We start from the raw sequence: 14542 nt of genomic DNA, 5'->3' as shown, positions 1-14542 counted from the left end.
TAACAACATAATAGTTTAAACAATTGTTGGTTTTGGTCTTTTCATATGTTTTACTTAAGATTTGTAAAATATGAAATGTCAGCAGTCTTGTTTGTTAAGTCTAAATGGAAGAATGTTTACTGCCACAAAAAAATCAATTCTTTACTCTTCTTAAACATTAACTTACATGAAAAGCAGTTTTTCTTGCTGTGTGGGTGTGGTCACACGTGTACTGTGGCTCTGATGCACCTGATACCACTACTAGCAGTGATAATACCAGACTCTGGAGTAAACCCGTAGTCTACAGCCCAATCCAATTACCCCTACCCCTACCCCTACCCCTTGGTGTCGAGGGTTATCTTGCCCCATGAACGGCGTCACGTGTTTGTGTGTGTGAAATGAAACCCAGAATCTGCTGCTCTTCTTTACCCAGGACAAGCACAGTCCAAACTTAGTTTTTTACGAAAAAGTTGTAGTTATCTGTCTGTAATGCAGTTTTTGATCATTTGTAAATAGTGCAGACCACAGCAAAGACATTGAATTTGTTCTTGGACCACTTCAACAGTAATTAGCTACAGCTGATAAAATATACTGCTGACTCTTCATGATTGCTGACTCTGGGCTTGTTTGAAGGTACAGTTTCACCTAATGAACTCTCCTTGCTGTGGGAACAGGTACACTTGGAAAAAGTCATTACTTACATGAAGTTTCAATGAAGGAAAAATGTGGTGACTTAAACTGCACAAACATGACAACTGAGTTCACTCCATAAGAAGCTTCTTTTTTCATTTTGTAACATCTCAACTTCATGTCAATTCAGTGCTGTCTCAGTGATCAATGTAACTGTCAGGCAAATGGGAGGAAAATGTATAGTTAATTTTCTTTGGAAGAATAATCCTCATTGTCATGGCCCCAAAACCAGTTTGACAGCATAAAAAACATGCTTCATATAATAAAACCCAAATTTGTTTGCACAATGATATAAGTTTAAGAAATGTTAGTGTGGCAAGTATTTGGTCATTAAATCATTATTAGATACATTGGAATTTCGACTGGATAATGGTACTAGATAAGAAAAAAATGTGGGTGTGATAATCCATCCTGTTGTTGAGATATTACATGGAGATCCACAGGTTATAACGGTAATTAATACATTCAACTGTATAAAAAAACAGTGCTGCTCAACATCTCACCAAATGCATTATTTGAGGATAATTAATGTTTCATGGCCATTTATCCAAACCTTTGGTTTCACATACAAATTTACGATGCCATCCTCAGAAGCACTAAATGGTTAGTGTGGCTAAAAAACTATTCGTAAACTAAGCAAACATTGTGTGCTTTTAGAAAACCTGTCAAATTCACACCACAGTGTCTTGGTTTACTGCTCAAAGTAGAGTGGTATCTCCATTCTCCCCCCAATGGCTTGATTGAATCTTTGTCTCCTAATGGCTGCCATCTGCCATGCATGACTCTCCTCAACAGGTCAATCACATCATCTCATCACTTTGGTCTTGAGATGCCAAAAAGTAGGGCTTTCAAGAGCCTCATATAGAATATCGTGTTTCCTTGTCTGTCTGAAAGTATAAGTCACACTGTTACTGGATTTGTATGTAAGGTTACCTCCTTTGAGCACAAATCTGATTTCATCTCTCTTGACAGTTAATATTGATCTGATTAGGGGCAAGTTGGGGAGACGGAAATGATCCAGTGTTATAAGGTATCATGTGCTTTAATTCGTTGCCCTGGGAGAACTGCAAAGGTGAGAAAATCTTTCCTCTCATCTTTTTTTTTTCGCAGTCCTATACTCAGTTTAAGACTATTTTACCATTATCTCCCACGTCGTTTGCTTGAAGGAAAAGAGGAAAAGCACATTAAAAAATATAAACTCTGCACTTCTAAAAGACTGTCTACATACTCCACACAGCAGAGCAATACAATGTTCCTGTCAGAGTTTCTGTTTTCTTTGTGTGTGGGTTTGTGTATGTGAGACTGTTTTACCATGCTATTATTAAACCAAAATCTGCTGCAGCCTGGTAGTTGTACTATAAATGAGGAGCAGATAGGAACAAAAACAAAACAAACACCTCAGGATGAAAGATCATAGAAGATACCGACAAAGATATCAAGAGTTTCCGAGGACCGCCACCAGTGTCGATGTGCTGTAAACAAAAACATGTGATCTTTTGTTGCATTGTGCATATGTGAAAGGAAAACTGTAGAGAAATGTTCCTCATGGATTTACTTCCTCTGCAACATGGTCACATTACACCAAAAGAAACACTATTAAAACATATATACAAGATAATACATAATTTATATATATATATGTATATATATATATATATTTAAATCAATCAATCAAATTTTATTTGTATAGCCCATATTCACAAATTACAATTCATCTCATACGGCTTTAACAGGGTGTGACATCCTCTGCCCTTAACCCTCAGCAAGAGTAAGGAAAAACTACTAAAAACCCTTTTAACATGGTAAAAATACGTAGAAACCTCAGAGAGAGCCACATGTGAGGGATCCCTCTCCCAGGACGGACAGAAGTGCAATAGATGCCACGTGCAAGAAAACATCATCAAGATTAAAGTCTTCAAGATTAAAGATTAAAGTCTCTAGCAGCATTTGATGAGGGTAAGCATCCCGAAGGACAACCCCAACATGACATGCCAAATAGTCCCGCTGCAATCACAGTCCATGGTCAGCAACCAGCAGGACCACGATCCACCATCCAGACCAGAACGCCACTCCAGTCACCGTCCACCGCCACCCACCACGAGCCGCCGCCGCGGTCCTGGTCCAATGCCCGTACCCAATGCCAACGCGACACAGGGTCTGTCACCACCACCACGATCAGCCCACACGACACAGAATCCGCCACACAGGGTTCGCCACCACCACCACGATCAGCCCACATGACACAGAATCCGCCACACTGGATCCACCACCGTGACCCCCGGTGCGCGATCAACAAACCGCAATCCATGGTGCGGCCACAGAGGCCCTGGATCTGCGGGTGATAAAGCAAAGGGATTCCGGGGAAGGGGGATAGGGATGGAAAAGCTGGAAAAAGAAGCTCTGTGTGTCATGTGCCATAAAATAGAACAAGTAACGTTCTGCCGCACTAATTAGCTCTAACTATAAGCTTTATCAAAAAGGAAGGTTTTGAGCCTACTCTTAAACGAACAGATGGTGTCTGCCTCCCGAACTGAAAGTGGTAGTTAATTCCACAGCAGAGGAGCTTGATGGCTAAAAGCTCTGGCTCCTACTCTACTTTTAAAGATTTTAGGGACAACAAGTAGGCCTAAATTCTGGGAGCGGAGTGCTCTAGTTGGTTTATAAGGTACTAACAGCTCTTTAAGGTAAAATGGCGCCATATTATTAAGGGCCTTGAAGGTGAGGAGGAGAATTTTAAATTCTATTCTAGATTTAACTGGAAGCCAGTGTAGCGAAGCTAATATTGGATATTTGTTCTTGTCAGGACACGTGCTGCGGCATTTTGGACAAGCTGTAGAGTCTTTAACGACTTACTGCTGGAGCCTGATAATAATGAATTACAATAGTCCAGTCTCGATGTAACAAAGGCGTGGACTAGTTTTTCTGCATCTTTTTGTGAAAGGACATGTCTAATTTTTGAAATATTACGCAAGTGGAAAAAAGCGGTCCTAGAAATTTGTTTTAAGTGACTATCAAAGGATAAATCAGGATCGAAGATCACTCCCAAGCTCCTGACTGTTTCATTGGAAGCAAGGGCAATGTCGTCTAGCGCAGCTATATCATTAGATAATGCATTTCTAAGGTGTTTGGGGCCAAGTATTATAACCTCTGTTTTGTCTGAGTTTAATAAGAGAAAATTGCGGGTCATCCATGTTCGAAGTTTAGTTAATTGATTACTTTGTTCAGGTTTTATTGACAAATATAACTGAGTGTCATCCGCATAGCAGTGGAAATTTACAGAGTGTGTCCTGATAATGTTTCCTAGTGGAAGCATATATAATGAGAATAAAATTGGGCCGAGAACAGAGCCCTGTGGAAGACCATGGTTAACTTTGGTGCGCACAGATGACTTATCATTAATTTGCACAAATTGGGAGCGATCAGAAAAATACGATTTAAACCAGTTAAGGGCGGTTCCATTAATGTTAACTAACTGTTTGAGTCTTTGTAATAAAATTTGATGGTCGATTGTGTCGAATGCTGCACTGAGATCTAACAGAACAAGGACAGACACAAGTCCCTGATCTGAGGCTATTAAAAGGTCATTAGTGACTTTTGCCAAGGCTGTCTCGATGTAACAAAGGCGTGGACTATTTTTTCTGCGTCTTTTTGTGAAAGGACATGTCTGATTTTTGAGATAATATATATATATACGGTTGGATGATACGGGTGGATGACATGACGCATGATTTTCCTGTAATTAAGTATAAATGTTTATTTAAATGCATTTTGCCACTTAAACAACACATGGATGTGAGGCATATTATGGTACTGTGTTTTAAACTTATGATTTTGTATGAAATATCTGTTATGTTTTGATTATATTTTAAGGTGAATAAGCAAACTGTCCTGCGGTGTTGGGCCACAGTCCAGAGGCTGAACACCAGACACTGGAGCCGACGGTGAGGACAAAGGGTTGTAAAACTTTTGGAGGGAAAACATTCTCCAGCAGGCCTGAGAATCTCCCCCTGGTGGTTGGAAAATGTCCTGAAGCGCCTTCAGGACCCCCGCAGAGTTCCAAGCCCCGCCCACTGAGGTCCAACTCTGACACTCAATTGGCTTAAAGCCAGCATCATCCTATGACCAGCACCTCAAGGAGGCAGAACCTCTCAGGTAGAATAAAACCACTCAATAATCGCTGCCATTTTCCCTGCTCTGAAGACGTCAACAGACCCCTCCGGGTCTTTCCAGATGATTTAGTTGCTAAAGGGGGCAACCAGAGTTATTTTCTTTCATTTCTTTCATTTTCTTTTATCTTAAGTCTGATCTTACTTTGATAGAGACTATTTTTGTTTTTAACTTGAAAAGGCCGTGCACAGGAACTCACTCGCTCGCTGGCCGAGCTCGGAGACTTTCTTTCCAAATCCACAGCTGCGTCAACCGCTGCTCATCCCTGCAGAAGAGACGAAGCCGAACTTCGTTCCAAGAGCAAGAGACTTCGCTCTTTTCGGCCCAGCGCTGACCTCCGTTGTAACCACGAGACCCACCGGAGCACCGCTTAAGAGGCCAGGACACTGATTTGTTTTCCAGGAATCCGCCCGTTCGCACGCATCCTGAAGTTTAACGACAGATTCACTGGACTTCCGGGAAATCCGCGCCCCACGCGCAAGCAACACCGCGGAGGTCACAGTAAGAGGCTTTATTGTCTGGGCAGAGACTAGTTTAAATACTTAGCGTGTCATTTGTTTGATTGTATGTTTGTTTGTAGATCGCTGATCTGTTTTTAGCCGTGCTACACGGCGGGCCGAGACGACACATCCGGTTCCTTTGTTTACTGTGTTTTTGAGAAGAGCGCGGTACAGAGCCGGCACATCCTTTTTGCGTGTTACCGTCAGAGATATTGTGCGGAGATTTACATCTGTTAAAAGATAAATCTCACGTAACTGGACTGCCTGCTTTGCTAGTAGTTGTCTCTGACGATGTTTCCTGATCTCTCTCTCTCTCTCTCTCTCTCTCTCTCTCTCTCTCTCTCTCTCCTCCTAAACCTGTTTTTACACACGTCCCGACCTACATTTATACCTTTCATGTTACATGGAGAAATCTAGATTTAACGAGCATTTATACATCTCGACGCCATTCGGCGCCAAAACCACGAGATAAGAAATCTCTTTGTCTTAAAGATCCCCTTTGTTAAGGTCAGTGACCAGTAGCCATTTTGCTTTTCGCAACGTGGCTTCACTAAGGTAACCTCCATCTTGGAAGTACGTGAATGTAACATCACCTTGAATTCGGCCAGAGGACGTCACCACGTCATTACGCCATAGCCACTCCCCTTTCTCTTTCTTCCACACACACACACACACAGACAGGCAGACACACACGACCACACACACACACATAGATACTCCGTATTACATGTGTGACAATTGTGATAAGTGCTGCTGCTGTTGTTACCATCTTTGAAATATTGGAGTTTGTTAAATGAAGAATCATTGAAATAACATTAACTTTATTTCCCCTTTTTAATAAATACTTTTGTAATTAAAGTATTTGTATTGCTGTGATTATTTGTGCATATGTATGTGTATACAGCTGGATTACTATAGCCTGTGTTCGAACTTAAAACCCTTCATTGTTTATTATATAATCATTAATACTAAATATTGAGATTATTAATATAACCTATATCATTGAGACTGATATTTAAAGATTGAATTGTTGGTCCCTGTAACCAGGGTGGTGCCCCGCGACAATAAGCAATGATTACAGATTTGTATTATTCTTAATTGATAATTTTATTGTTTTCATTAATTATTTTAACTATTATTAATGGATAACCGTATCATTTCTAATTAAATGTGTTACTATTCTTAATTAATAGCTTTATCATTTTTGATTATTTTTAAGAAATAATTGTTATTTTAATAATCATATTTCATGATTATTAATAATTAGCCAACGTCAATTCTACTCCTACTATTGCACAACAGCGGTGTGACCGTAACATAGGTGGAGCATTAAACTTACATATTAACAAAATAAACCAGAAATATCTGGAGCAGCTAATAATTGCAAATGCATTACATTTGAACATTATAATTTCATACAACTATTATCCTCATTAGGTCTTTATTTAAAAAAAATACTGTTTCACCCTTATTTGTCAACTACCCATACACATATCTATTCATTGTTTATAAAATGCATTACCAACCTACAACTGATTCACAGGGTCTAACAGCTGAAGGCTTGATGAATATTATGAACTTCATTACTTACACAAAATAAAAGTTAAGAAAAAAAAAATTATTAAAATGACGAGTAATATGCGTAAGTAAATAATGAGCTCAATTCTGTAAAGATATGAATATTCAAGTACATTCATTTGTTGAAAATATAATGTTTGCTCAGGAAACGGGTATTCATATATTTATTCAATTATTTATGTAGAGTATGTCTTTTTGCATTTATAATACATTCATTTATTAATTTATTATTAATTATATATTCTTACTTTTATTTATTTATATTTATTTAGGCTATTTGTCTATATCATCATGTTGACATTTAGTATTAGGTTGGTGGGCTCAACTCCTTTTAAAGTCGGATTGTTCATAGCTGTAAATGAAGGAGCTGTCTTTCCAAGTGTCCCATGGGGTCAACTCTGTATCTTTTGGTTTATTGACGTAAGAGTGCTTACAGTAGATCAACATTACAAGGCTTTTTAACCATCAGTGTGGAGAACCTTGCTCCTACCACCAATGCTCATAAAGGCCTGTGATCTCACTAATCCACAAACCTTCAAGCAGAACACTCTCCAGGGCATCTGCAGGCAGCCGACGAGGAGGGCACCAGACTGTCGCTGCTTATGGTAGACAGCAGAGGCTAAACTGGGCCGAGACTGTCCGCATCCAGCACATATGTTCAGGGTTCCTACAGGTTTAAGACCTTTTTAAGACCACTTTGAATAGAATTTAAGACCTATTTCACGGCCATACTGGCAAAAAAGTATGAAGGAAAATTACCATGAAAGAAGAAATAAGTAACCAGAATTACTTGCAAAGTAAATGTATTCCCGTTCAACATAACAATGACTGAACAGAACAGTACACAGAACTGTGTGTGCGTGTCTGTAAATCTGGTGGAGAAGGAATACAGGCGACAGCTAGCTGGCCCTGCACTGAGGCAAAGACTGTATCCCTGGACTTACAGCAGTTGGAAATCCAAACAGGTGCAAAATAGTTACAAATATAATCAGAAATAACTTGCCTTCTAGTCAATAAGGACGCTTTTGTTTGTCAAACAGTTACCAAGTATGAGTTTGATTGAGTGAAACGATTCTTTCAGCATAGAGAAAAAAGGATGTTCCAAAAAAAATGTCCAGAGAAGAAAATTAAACATCCCAACCCAACACTACATAAACATGCTGCCTAGGCCACAGTCTCCTTTTCAATTGTCTCCAGCTCAGCCAACTTCTCCTTGCAGCCCCTACTAAGAATATTTAATTTGGAGTTAACCCCGGCCATCTTGCTGCCAGCCTTGCCCTCAGCCTCTCGAACACCGGCGAGATGGCAGGCATTTGTTTTTGTTTTTTCACATCTCTTGTGTTTCTCTGACGAGGCATGCGATTCTAAAGCCTTTACCCCTGATTTTCCTAGTTTTACTGTTTTCTTGCTAAAGGTGCAGTGGCCTTTAAACATTCCCCTCCACTGGTTTTAACTCCACTGCACTTCCCCATTAAGTTACAAAAGACGTCAATACACCAGTTGAATGTCCGTCTCTTTTAGCTTGATTGTCCTGCGCGTTTTCCATTGCTAGACATAAAGGCTGCCTATCTGCAGAGCGGAGGTGCGCGCAGAGCACAGAAAGAGGAGCGCGCGCTGCAATTCTGCGGCGGGAGCGCGCGTTTAGCGGTGTTGCGCTCAGAGTAGCGCAAGCGGAGTGTAGCGCAGTAGTAATCAAGCGTGTAGCGTGAGACAGAGACTGCCCTCTGTTTGTGCATGTGCGTCCGCAAGAAACATGAGTGGGCTGTGTATGTTATTAGTAGTTTCAGACTTCTTTATTAGTTAACTTGCACTGCTGGGGCTGCACGGTCAGTGCGAGTGCAGCGTTATCGGTGAGTTCCTCGCTAATATGTATATACGGATAGATAAGGATATATATTGTTAATATAGAACCACACGAATTCCCACCCATATCCTGCCCTGCCTTTCATAGGCATATGTTGCACTGTGCTGTTTCCACATTAAAGAACATTAACAGAGAGAAGTTGTCTGAGCCGTGTTTTAACAGACACCCCTGGAGTGGAGCTGGAAATCAGGACCGGCTAAAAAGAATAAGTTCCTCATATACAGTCCTTACATCAATCCTCCGATACGTTCTCACTGGGGGCTGCAAAGTTAGTGATGGTTCCATGCTGCTTTATATCCATACGAATTGTTGGGGGGGGACTGATTACCGTACTGCTTACTCTGCAGCGCGGACATTTCTTCAAAGCACATTTACTGGAGAGCAAGTTATCGCGAAGTCGCTACCTAATCCATTTCATTTTTAAGACCTAGTATCGTATATTTGATGCAGCCAAGAGGTCAATGATGTTGTAGAAGTTGTTGATGATGAAGGAAGGATTCCGAGGACCCAGTAGTTTCAGTATAACAAAGTTTATTACACAGAAGTTTCTCAGGTCAGGACGGGCATCTAGAAACCCGAAGCATCACACAGCCAAATGGTGAAAATCTGATGTGCGGGGGTCTTACAGTTATATAGGGACATTGGTTCCGCCCTTGACTTCAGGTAAATGACGTCCACTTATGGGATGTTTAACTAAATAAGGGCACATTTTGTGTCCGAACATGAAGACACATTGGTCAAAAACATTCCATCTGCCAGCTGGTCAATACAACTCCCTAGGTCAAAGGCCATCCCAAAAAGTTAGAGTGCAAATAACATAAACACCTGGAGGACTCTCCAAGAATTTCTGAGTGTCCAGAGGGCAAGCACCATAAGTGTAAGCCTATCATTATGTTTTAAGCATATGTCAACATGTTTTACTCTAACGAATACACTACACTAGCTTAATCAAATTTAAGCCTTTTTAAGGCCTAGAATTCCGATTAATTAATTTAAGACTTTTTAAGACTTTTAAGACCCTGCGAAAACCCTGTATGTTACGTCGATGTCATCAGGGGATGCTCAGCCTTGCACATCTTCAACAATTATTTAAACTTCTCTCTTTAATAACAGTGTTTAAAACATATTTACTATTTGACTGTGGAGCTCATATTTGTCGTCTTCCGCTAATACTCTATACGCACTGCACGCTCCTGCATACACACAAACAGAGATATGGAACGAGCGGGGCGGAGAGGCTCTAGTAGGAAAAGTGAATCCGGTGAAGTAACGATAACTCAAGGTGACTATGCTTGTTACTGTCAGTGTAATAAAAAGTAAAAGGTCAATAAAGTGTTTTATAAAACAAAGATGTACGAAAACAATGTTGTGCAATAGCAGTAGTAGATTTAACGTTGGCTAAATATTACTAATCATAAAATATGATTATTAAATCAAAAAATATTTATTAAAAATAATTAAAAATTATAAAGCTTTTAATTAAGAATAGTAAAATAATTAATTAGAAATGATACGGATATCAATTAAGAATAGTTAAATTAATGAAAACAATACAATTTATCAATTAATAATAATACAATCTGTAATTATTACTTATCAGTCACTGGGCACCACACTGGTTACAGGGACCATCAAGTCAATCTGTAAGGATCAGTCTCAAGTTATAAAAGTTCAATTAATAATCTCAATACTTAATATTAAATATTATATAATAAACCATGAAGGGTTTTAAGTTCGAGCACAGGCTATAGTAATCTAGCTGTATTCACATACATATGCACAAATAAATCATAGAATACAAATACTCTAATTACAAGAGGATTTATTAAAAAGGGAAATAAAGTTATTGTTATTCAATGATTCTTCATTTAACAAACTCCCAATATTTCAAAGATGACAACAGCAGCAGCAGCACCTATCACAATTTAGAAACACACATGTTATACTGAGGGTATCTATGTGTGTGTGTGTGTGTGTGGTCGTGTGTGTCTGCCTGTCTGTGTCTATTTGTGTGTGTGTGTGTAAGAAAGAGAAAGGGGAGTGGCGATAGCATAATGACGCGGTCACTTGGTGACATAGTCTGGCCGAATTCAAGATGTTACGTTCGCGTAATTCAAAATGGAGTTTTACGACCCCAGTGATGCCAAGTTGCGAAAAAATTTCATACCAAGAGATTCTTATCTTGGGTTTTGGCGCCAAATGGCCTCAAGATGCATAAAGGCTCTTTTAGTCTAGATTTATCCATGTAACATGAAATATGTGAATCGGGACTTGTGTAAAAGCAGGTTTAGGAGAAAAGAGAGAGCAAGGGGGAGAGAAAGAAAAGCTCTCAAAACATCGTCAGGGACAAGGTTACAGGGACTTCACGGATACCGAGTGGTCTGCTGGGGCTGCAGCATCTTGACTGCCGACTGCAAGAAACTGGACAGACTCATTCGAGAGGTCATCTCCATCCGTGAACCAGTGGACGTGGTGGGACAGTGTAAGATAGCTAAGCTGTCATCTCTGATGGAGAATCATTCCCAACCCCAGCCGGACACCATCACAGCACTGGGCAGCTCCTTCAGAGACAGACTGATCCACACAAAGTGCCTGAAAGAGACGTATTGCAGCTCCTTTGTTCATGCTGCTTTAAAAAACTGTACATAAGAAAGTGTGCTAATCTTTTGAACTTATGGTTTTCTGTTTTTGCAATTAGAATTGTATACATTGGTAGTCCTATATCACTGTATATAATCTGTTTACATATTAATTAAATTACTTAATTTTCATATTTTCTTGTGTTTATATTTTATCGTTGCTTATTTATGACTTTCTGGAGTGTTTATAACGATACTTATTGCCGCTGTAACATGACAATTCGATAAGTTAGTTTTTTGTATTTGTTGTGGCAGTCAATAAACAGAAACTTAAGATTCTGGAGTAAAATAAGTGATAGTTTACTGAGAGATGCATGATTTTCTATTTTATTCTACAGTCCACATATTTTTAACAAAATATAGGAACTCGTACATCTTGGGATAATTAAAGCATATATAAAAGCAGAAATGATTTTGTACCACGGACACCAGGAAATAAAATTAATATCTTTGACATTTCCCAGGGGAGAAACAAATAAATGCAGTCATTAATTCACAGTCCCACAAAATGTGTGTGTAAAGTCTCTGCATGTTTCATCCTCTTGGACCCAAAATTTGATGGAGACAGTTTTCTGAGGAACAAATGTAATTTCTCCCATATTTCAATTTTCTTGAGTCAAGTTAATGTTGTCCAGTAACCGTAAAACATGCACACACACACGCACAAATATGCTTATTAAGAATTGTTTAATGAAACCTTGAAAATGTCTCTGATTTGTTCATCAATTACAATATATTGACAATTTAAATAAATGATTACACAGCATGAAGCTTGCTTTGCTCAGTTGGTTGCATCAGATCTGTTTGGCTTAGCACATTTTTGTGTTATATAGTTAATTAAAAGTGTGTGGGAGCCTTTCACAACTTTTTATCTACTTGTCCCTCTCCTACGCACCTGTTCCACAAAATGGATGTGCAATGTCTTTTTTTGTTATGTTGTTACTTGACATTTACATTTATACAGTGGGCATGGATATCAGTAAAATTGGTTTCTTTGGTCTTTTGAGGCGGAGTGGGGTCCACATACATTTTGGTGCACGTTGAGCAAAAGAGCGACATCCGCCAAAGTTTGATTAACTTCACTTAACTTGAACTTTGGCTGTGGCTAAGGAGGAAGAGTGTCATCCTCTAACTAGAAGGTCACAGATTTGACCCCCGACTCCTCCAGATTGCAGTCCAATTTGTCCTTGGTGTAGATACTGAAACCCAAATCTCCCCTGAAGTGCTGTGTGTGTGAACGTGTGTGAAGCATTTGTGTGATTCTTTTAATGAAGTCCAGATAATTAAAATGGCTTGTGATGTGTTAGAATCAGAATCAAAATTATTTTATTTGCCATATATATTTGCACATACAGGAAATTACCTTGGTGTGGTTGGTGCATTGTACATAAAACAACATTATAAAACAACAATATAGAACAACAATATATACAGTAAGAGAGTTATAGGCACGTACAGTTCTAAGGGTCAGCGATTGGTGATAGTGCCAATAATATATAGTTATAAATTATGTGCGGTCTGCCCTTGTCCGGAATTAATATTATAGCCAAACTAATGTTTTGACGTCCGCATCTCTTTAACGGCGGAGCAGTAAACAAATCACTCTTTCGCTGTAGCCAGGTTTCGGTAACCCGTAGCTTCAGACCCTCTGCAGTGGCTCCCTGTACAGTGTTGTGCATGTCGCGCATATTTTTTTCGCGAATGGACTGCGCACACTCAGGCCCGAGGTTCCGCCCTGCCCCCACCCACTCGCTGAGACACACACATAAGATCAGAGCTCGTTCACATGAAGCAGCCGGTCAGGAACAAACAATATAGAGTGTTCAAAATCCAAGTTGAAAAGAAAGTAAGATGAAGCCTATCTTGCTCTTGGGTTCACAGTCAATGTGGTAGGACATGAGTAGAGACCAGTGTGTATTTTATGTCTGAAAACTCTATGAGACCCAACAAATTAAGAAGACACTTACATGCATGTGTTCTTTTTGGTCTATCCGGGAAACGGGCGTAAAAGTCTTGGAGGATGGAGGGATCAAGGATCAATGACCGGGAAATCCATTGTCTTTCCTCCGGCCCATATCCCTCCCAATCCACGAGATATTGGAACCCTCGGCCTCGCCGACGTACGTCCAAAATCGTATTCACCGTGTAAGCCGGGTGGTCGTCAATGTTCAGGGTGAGAGGAGGGGGCTCGGCTGGAGGGCACAGAGGACTTGAAGACACTGGCTTGAGGAGGGAAACGTGAAACGTAGGGTGAATCTTCAGGGACGGGGGAAGCTTAAGTTTTACTGCACAAGGATTAATGATCTGATCTATCTCAAACGGTCCAATGAATCTGGGGGTCAATTTACGGGACTCTATCTGAGAGGCAGATCACGAGAAGACAACCAAACCCTTTGCCCTGGCCGGTAATCCGGGGCAGGTGTACGATGATGGTCGGCGATACGTTGGTTGCGGGCTGAGGTCCGGATGAGGGCTGCCCGGGCCTCGCGCCAAACCCGACGAGCGCGTCGAAGATGTTCCTTGACAGAAGGCACTGCCACGTCAGTCTCCTGGGAGGGAAAGAGCGGAGGCTGATAACCATTAATAGCCATAAATGGAAACATACCTGTGGCGGAGCAGATCAGGGAGTTGTGTGCATATTCGATCCAAGGGAGGTCTGTGGACCAGGAAGCCAGGTGTTTCGCCGTCACACAGCGTAGGGCTGCCCCCAGATCCTGGTTAGCCCGTTCTGTCTGGCCATTTGTCTGCGGGTGGTACCCAGAGGAAAGGCTGGCCGACGCCCCCAAAGCCTGGCAGAACGCCTTCCAAGTTCTGGCAGCGAACTGCGGTCCCCTGTCAGAGACAATGTCAACTGGGATTCCATGGAGGCGAAAAACGTGAATCACAAGAAGGTTGGCGGTCTCGAGGGCGGACGGCAACTTCACCAGGGAAATGAAATGAGCCGCCTTCTAAATACTGGTCCACGATGGTAAGAACCACTGTCTTGCCTTCGGAGGGAGGAAGGCCAGTGATAAAGTCCACAACAATGTGCGACCACGGGCGGTGCGGGATGGGTAGGGGGCGCAGCAACCCCGCAGGAGCCTGGTGCGAAGCCTTGCTTCTGGTGCAGACAGAACAGGCTGCGA

General features: G+C 40.8%; 1 pseudogene; it reads right to left on the bottom strand.

Moving 5' to 3' along the window:
• Positions 1 to 3907: 3907 nt before the first annotated feature.
• Positions 3908 to 14542, bottom strand: part of LOC133960853 (uncharacterized) — a 31246-nt pseudogene continuing 20611 nt past the window's right edge.

This window comes from Platichthys flesus, chromosome 9, assembly GCF_949316205.1.
Source record: "Platichthys flesus chromosome 9, fPlaFle2.1, whole genome shotgun sequence".
In the NCBI taxonomy this organism is placed as follows: domain Eukaryota; kingdom Metazoa; phylum Chordata; class Actinopteri; order Pleuronectiformes; family Pleuronectidae; genus Platichthys; species Platichthys flesus.
Note: the sequence above shows the minus strand (reverse complement) of the source record. Positions and strands in the feature narration are given on the sequence as shown.